This window comes from Pimephales promelas, chromosome 4, assembly GCF_988280905.1.
Source record: "Pimephales promelas chromosome 4, fPimPro1.hap1.1, whole genome shotgun sequence".
Taxonomy (NCBI): Eukaryota; Metazoa; Chordata; class Actinopteri; order Cypriniformes; family Leuciscidae; genus Pimephales; species Pimephales promelas.
This window is the reverse complement of record NC_142772.1, coordinates 50,191,925-50,200,061: the sequence shown is the minus strand read 5'-3', so window position 1 is coordinate 50,200,061 and position 8,137 is coordinate 50,191,925.

Below are 8,137 nucleotides of genomic sequence, written 5' to 3'. Positions count from 1 at the left end.
CGGTGATCGCTTGGAATGGATCTTCAAATGATCATAAATCTATAAATAAACCACAGATTTGAGCTTTAAAAAACTACTTTCTCGCCTGAAAACTCTTAAAAATAAATTTTGTGACACAACAACAGTAGTATTATATTTCAACTGTATGCTTCTAATGCTGTAGCGAGTGCGAGTGACGATACTCTGTCCACCAATCAGCGTTCTGCAGTGAGTCTAGCTCCACCTTTTAGTACCGAACCACTGTGCTAGGTACCCCAACGGAAGGGTACCCAAAAAGTGGTACGGTTCGGCTTTTTGGTACCATTCACAACTTTTGACAGTGGATACGCAAATAATTGCGTACCAAACCGAACTGTACCGTTCTGTACCACTCAGTGGAAACGAGCCATTATAGTCAACACAATGTTCAAAACGGACCATCAAAATAAAGTGTTAGCAGAAGAGTTGATCAGCGAAAGCTGATGGAGGAGGTCGCCTCATCTTCAGTCAGTGGGTCGGTTCCGGGTCGGTTCTAGGTCCATTCCGGGTCGGTTCCGGGTCAGTTCTGGGTCGGTTCCGGGTCAGGTTCTGGGTTGGTTCCGGGTCGGTTCCGGGTCTGTTCCGGGTCAGTTCTGGGTCGGTTCCGGGTCGGTTCCGGGTCTGTTCCGGGTCGGTTCTGGGTCGGTTCCGGGTCGGTTCTGGGTCGGTTCCGGGTCAGTTCTGGGTCGGTTCCGGGTCAGGTTCCGGGTCAGGTTCTCTGAGGAACTCCAGACTTGCGTCAGTGTGGATTAATGCGAGTGGTTTGTGGCCCAGTTCTGTGGTGGAGGAAAGATGGATGTGTTCTGGTATATCGCTGGTGCAGATCTCCATCTGTCTGTCCCTCACAGCTCGAACATCTGCTTGTCCTCGAGAACCAACGGCGTCGTCGTTCAACACTCGCTCCAGCGAGAGCAACATTGGCACTGCGCTGAACACTGACGCTGAATATCCACGTTTAATAAAGTCATATGTTAGGAATGACAGCAATGAAGACGAGCTACGGCCGTCAGGATGAAGAGACTGTTTTCTGATATAATTGATAGTTTTGGTTATTTGTGGGCTTTACAGAACATACATTTTGAGACCCATTCATAGCATATATTTCAATTAATCTTTTTAAAAATGAATGAATGAAAACTTTATTGAACAACAACAATCAACACGAATTGTTTAAAAGTATGAAAACACAAAAAAGCTCAAAGGCTTGTTTCCATTGAAGTCCTTTAAAAATGAAAGTAAAAAAAATTTGGTAACACTTTACAGTGAGGTTTAGTAGTTAACATTAATTAACTACGTTAGTGAACATGATCTAAGAATGAACAATGAGTGGCTCCGCCCACACACTCTTCTGATTGGCTGTAGTTTTGATTTAGTGCAGTGCTTGCAGAGAGGCTCCGCCCACTCACTCTGATTGATGATGTGGCGTCTGGTGTGAACAGTTGCAGGAATCTGATCAGATGTGGTTAGAAACATGGAAAAGATATTGTCTGATTTGTGACTGATCTGAAAGTAATCTAAGAGTGAGTTTGGCAACCTGAGCCAGATCCCGCAGAGCCGAGAGTAAACCAGTGCAGTCCGGACTCTGGTCTGGTCTTACTCCTACAGTTTGTGAAATTGAGGATGATTGATCTCCAAATATAAACAGAAAGCAGAGCAGAGGAACCCAGCACTCCTGATCACATGTTCCAGATCATCATGGAAGGTGTTTCTCACGTGGAGAACACAATAAGACTGAAGTTCTTCATGATGAAGTCCTCTGTCGTCGAATGGCTCCAGGTCAGTGTGGCTTATAGAAAGCAAACGTCATCAGAGGACATCGGCCGACAGCCTGCGGCGTCCACCAGGGCTTCATGGAGGTGAGTGGGCTTTCATGTCTTCATCTGCTGGGCTGTCTCTGGATGGTGATAGTAGGAGTGTTGTTATGACCTGGGGCCTGTGCTTCGTACGTTGCTTAAAACATCTGAGATCAAATGAGACATCCAAGATAATATCATCGTGCTCATCACGATCCGGCTAATTGGATTATTCGAACACTTTTGTTGTTTATGATTTTTTTAACTTCCATAGCTGGGCATTTAGTTGAAATGCTTCCTAGAAAACCCAGGTTATATGATGGTGAGGTCTTGTTTCAGTGTTACTCTAAGTTTGGAGTGGTGTGAGCTTGGGTGAACCTCCAGAAAGCATTTGACACCATTGACCATCAGATTCTGCTGATTAAACTTAAAGGCCCAGGGTTTAACAGTATGGCATGTGAAAGGATTAGATCATACTTGACTGAGAGGTATTAAAGAGTTGATATTAATGGCATTCTGTCTCATGTGGGGTGCCACAGGGCAGTGTCCTGGGTCCATTGCTGTTTCTCTTCTATATAAATATATGAAATCTGTTTGCAATTGTAATCTTTCTCTCCATGCGGATGATTCAGCATTGGTGTTCTCCCATAAGGACATAAAAGTCATAGAGAACCATTTAAGTGATGAGTTAAAGAATACACTCTAAAAATGCTGGGTTGTTCAGATATGGACAAACCCAGCCATTGGGTTACATTTTTAACCCAACACTTGGGTTTGGCCATATTTTACCCAAAGTTGGGTTAAAACAACCCAGCATTTTTAGAGTGTATAAGCGAATGGCTGATTGAGAATAAACTGTGTTTGCGTTCAGGGTTGAGTAGGACTCCTGAACTGTGGGTGGTGCCCAGATTGAAGTTAAAAATTGTGTCCAATATTTAGGCTGTGATTTAGATTGTTCTTTGAGTGGTGAAAGTATGGGTCAAAGGGTTATTATAAAAGTGAATAAAAGAATTACATTTCTGGCACGTAAGGCTCATTTTTTAAAGAAACTTTACAAATGTTAGCCTCACTTCGATTAACGCCTGTACTACATGGTACAGCAGTGCCCCCAAGAGGATAAAAGTTCAACTGCAAACTGCTTATCAAGTTCTCCGCATCTCCAATAGTGTAAGGAAGACACTCGCAAAGACTTTTAGGGCAATGCAAACATTTTGTGCTGTTGTTAAAGCCCGACATCGAATCGAACATTAATGTGCATTTCTAACAAAATAACGTATAAACGACACCCTCACGATGATCGTTTTCACTATCGCGCTGCGCTAAAGGACTTCCGTCTTTTACACTTCGTGTCCAAGTTATGGAAGCATTGGTATAGTTGTCTCCTTTGAAGTTTGTATTATATTGTGTGTATTGTCTTATTTGTCTGTCTTTTTTATCTGGACCAGTGAGTCTGTAATAAAGTTTATTATTATTATTATTCCGTATCCGCCGCGATCTAATCCTGCTAGCATGAAATAAGCCTGCTTGCTAGCAGATTCAGGCTAACGGACGAAGAACCAAACAGTCCAAGATCATGGCAAATCGTCAACAATCTAATCCAGTGGCTTACTGAGTTAGCAACGGATCTGTGACAGATCCCAGATCTGTGTTTCTGCAATCTGACCAACACATTTACATCAACACAGGCTTGAGTTTGTTTGGGCATGTTGGCAGATTTGTTGTGTAGTCTTTACAGCGGTGGATCTTCGTTTGCTTGATTTACCAGTTGATTGAATTTACAGTCAAACCAACATTTCTTCACACACCTTCAACATTTCTCACATCATCAGTTTATTCGCTATAGTTTAGCTAATGGTGATAAACATGAGCAGTTCTCAGATCAGTGGATATGTGACTGTTTTTGTCCGTCCTTCTGTTGGACTCTCAGACATGAGTTATGTTAGGGTTAGTGAAAACACTCAATCATAAAATGTGTGTTATATGATCATATATCTTTTGACCTAGAAAGAACTTATTTTGGACTATCTGTTGCTTGTTTATGGAGGACGAAGGCGATCGGCTAGTATGATAGCATGAACTAGCTTCTCTACATCAGAAACAGGATCACGTTCTGGAGCGTAGCAAAGTCTCTGAGGAGGAAGACGGCTGTTTTTGTAGCATATGAAACATGATTTTATATGTTGATATTAAGTTTCTGCATATGAGGCCCAGGTCTCATCCTTCCAAATGCACATTATATTCTACGATACAGGTTTGTGCTCCAATAAGTCATACATTATATATATATTTTATATCCAGATAGTGCGCAGCTTAGCAGTGTTTCAGAGTGTGTGTTCTCGAGCTCAAACACTGTGTGTGAATGAACGGCCGAAACACATTTTCTGTTCTGTGTTCAGTAGAGCGGTGTCGTGTTAATCAATAATGATCTTTACAACAGAAGTGAACCAATCAGAGTTAACTTTATCTGGACTATAACTTTACACTGGATCTGCTGTAAAGCCCAAACACTGTTACTGTAACGCTGCTGTGAAACTCTATACTGTAGAAATGAAGGAGACTCGACTTGACTATTTATAATAGTGTGTTTTTATGAGTTATAGTCTGAACTGTAAACATAAGCAAAACTGGTGGTTGTGTTGTTGTGACCAGTGTCTGATCTGTAACGTCTCTGCGTGTGTGTGTGTGTGTGCGTGTGTGTGTGACTCACAGAAGCTGTGTGCAGTAATCTGCTTCAGTCATTCGTCCTCAGGAATTCAGGCGTATGATGTGGTCACATGACCCGTGTGATGTGGTCACATGATCATCCGGCTCGACTGATTCAGGCTGGGGATTACTGGAAGTTTTCTTTCATGTGGTCGACTCGGACATTTCTTCACGCACAAAACACTTCATTTGTCCGTGTGAGCAATATTTCAAACATGTTTAACGAGCATGCGCTGCTATTATATTTCAGCATTAGCAGCGTGAAGTGTGTTTCTGACGAACCCGAAGCCTTTAATGACGATCCTGCGCTTCACTCCTGACTCTCCAGATCAAGAGTTTCCATCTGAGAGTCAGCGGCTTCTTCAAGTCTCTGCGTGAGTGTATTAATATTCATACGCGGGTCAGTGAGTGTTCTCAGTGTCATGCTGAGCTTTCCCACTGCTCCTCTTCTTCAAGCGCAGCGTCAGGACGAAGGGTTAACTGGGTCACTGTGGGAAGGATCTCATCCTCCTCTGGCCGTTCTTCTCCGTAAAGCTCCTCAACAGCGCTGATCAAATCAAAACAGAAGTTTCTGTCTTCAGCTCTCAGCGCATCCGTATGTCTGTGAGTGTAATAGTGATCATTAAGGAAGTTCTTTTGATTTACTCGTTTCACTTAATCCCGAATCAAATCACAGTCTGGATTCCAGTTCAACATTTACTGTCTCCTCAGATTTGAGGAAACTCGTCGTTACACACACAAACACATCAAGAAACGGCCTAACTTGGAGAAATTATGACAGAAACATAACGCATTATCATTGTACCATAAAATGTGTGAGTGTGTGTGTGTTTGAGTGAGTGTGTATGTTGTGAGTGTGTGACTTAGTGAGTGTGTGAGTGAGCAAATGTTTTAGTTTGTGTGTATGTGTGTGTGAGCGAGCGAGCAAATGTTAAATGAGTGACTTAGTGAGTGATTGAGTGTGTGTGTGTGTGTGTGAAGTCACATTTATTTATATAGCATTTTTACAGATTGTTTCAAAGCAGTTTATGAAAATATACGGACAGAATCCAATGATTGGAGGAAGATTTTAATGTTCTGCTACAGAAGTATTTACAGTATACAGTATTTAAATCTGTTTAGAGCAGCTGTGAAGAGTCTTCATGTTTCTGGAACAAACCCTGCCTTTCCTGTCCTGTCGAATAATGATGAACTGAAGCGCTGAGCTGAAAGATTTGAGCATTAATATTAATATTTCCGCTTTCATCTCGTGCACCTGCAGCGACGGACGTGTTTCTGTGTGAAGTTTCTCGTGTGTTTGAACACGGATGTTTCCGTCCGTCAAAGCGTCGTTCTGTCTGATGTGGTCAGTCACAATAATCAAATGATTTTGACAAAAGCAATTCTTATTCCATTAATTTGCAATCATTCTTTCATCATTTATGAAATGTATCATTTACATTTTATATATGTATAGTCACATTTAATATGTCTTGACAAATCTGACTGTAATTTAGGGACATTTTATACTTTGCAGTTCAGTTTCTAGACTGTTTCTTGAATGGTCTTTTACAGCGGATGAGGAGACACGTTCTGCTCTGATCATCAAACACTTCATGATCTGACATTTAGTAATATAATGTTTGTTTCATCGTATTTAGCTGCTAAATCACATCTTCTGTTGTTTATAAAATTACTGTCGGTTTTCATGTTAATTAAGTTTCATGCAACTGATATTTATAGTCCTATCAGTGACATCACAACTCAGAGATCCAGTGAAGGAAAGTCAATAAATGGGAACATAGAAATAAGAGAACATTTATATATATATATATATATATATATATATATATATATATATATATATATATATATATATATTCTAATATACTGTACACTGCACTATAACTCTACTGCACTCTACTGTACTCTAACTCTACTGTACACGCGTGAATATGCATTTCCTTCTGTCCGAGGATTGTTGTTTAACTTTTGCCGTGAAAGGGGTCTGTACATTTGCCCCAAAATACAACTTTTTTTGTTCTAGAAAAACAAGCCCAGTCCAGGTAAAAAAAAAAAAAAAAAGTACCGCAAAAGTAAAATAACTCATCATTATTTTTCTAAAAAAAGATCTATGTAATGCGATTAGTCTCTTTTTAAGGGGGTAATGCAATATTGTAATACATTACTGTTCAGTGTAACTTTCCCCTGCAGCTTTTCTCTGTGTATATGTGTAATGTCCAAACAGGTGGATCAGTGTTTACTGTCTAACATGTGAAGGACAAAAAAGACATTGATACAGTTAAAATTTGCATTTCATTAGTCCAGTTATCAAACCCTTTTGTGAGCGTTAACACATCCTCGATGATGGCTCAGTAAACTGCTCCAAATTATTGTCTATTATGCCAATAATATAATGTCTAATATGCCAAGTTCAAGGGTCCTTTAAACAAGATTGGCCCCGTAAAAAGTAGCCCTACTATAAAGTCCATATGTTTAACGCACACACACAGCGAGCGGAGCAAGGAAGTCGTTTTTAGTTCCAGGACTGTCTTTCATTGGGTGAAGTCGAGTTCTCTCTGGCATCATCCTGGACCTCCGGCATTCCCCAGGTTTGCTTTGAAACCTTCTGTGTTTTCTTTCCCAGTAGAGCTGGAGAAATGCGTTTCAGAGCCGCTCGCGTGCGATCTGTCGTTCAACAATCGTTCATGAGGCCTGCAGTTCTTACGCTCCTCGCTGAAGTGGGCGGTAATCATGGCACATCAACACTGCGATCTGGAACTTTCTGAACACATTCATGAGAAAACAGAAACTGAACTCATGATTCTGTATTTATTTGAGGTGTCTAATGAGGATTTAAGTTTGATGTGACGCCACTGGACAGCTGATGCATTCTGGGATTATGCTGGACAAATAAACACCCGTGTAACGCGCCGTGACTTCAGCGAGACGAGAACATGCACACAATAAAAGCATCTGTCGAGTTAATCGTGTTGCTGTGAATCTGGCGTTTGCAGCGTTATATTCTCAGTGTCGTATGTAAAAACCTCCTGTGTGTCCTTTATGAGCTGTAAGTGAGATCAGATTGAGCTCACATGAGTTTCTTCATCAGCAAAAACAGGCAATTGCACACGGTAGTCGGATTTTGAAGGGCAGTTTGCAATCGTACTCTGTGTACACAATATATTGCCAGAAGTATTGGGACAGCCCTCCAAATTGTGGAATTTAGGTGTTCCAATCAGTTCCATGAACATAGTTATATAAATCAAGGCATGTAGACGCTTCTGCAAACATGCAGCGGAGTAAAGCGAGGGGCGGGGCTCAGAGTAGTAAAGCCAGGGGCGGGGCTCAGAGGAGTAAAGCGAGGGGCGGGGCTCAGAGGAGTAAAGCCAGGGGCGGGGCTCAGAGGAGTAAAGCGAGGGGCGGGGCTCAGAGGAGTAAAGCGAGGGGCGGGGCTCAGAGGAATAAAGCGAGGGGCGGGGCGTGGCGGAGTAAAGCGAGGGGCGGGGCGCGGTGGAGTAAAGCGAGGGGCGGGGCTCAGCGGAGTAAAGCGAGGGGCGGGGCTCGGCGGAATTCTCCCATGACAGAAACAGAAGGTCAGGGTTTCTCTCTGTGAAACTTCTACATTCATCTTCCATCTGGAG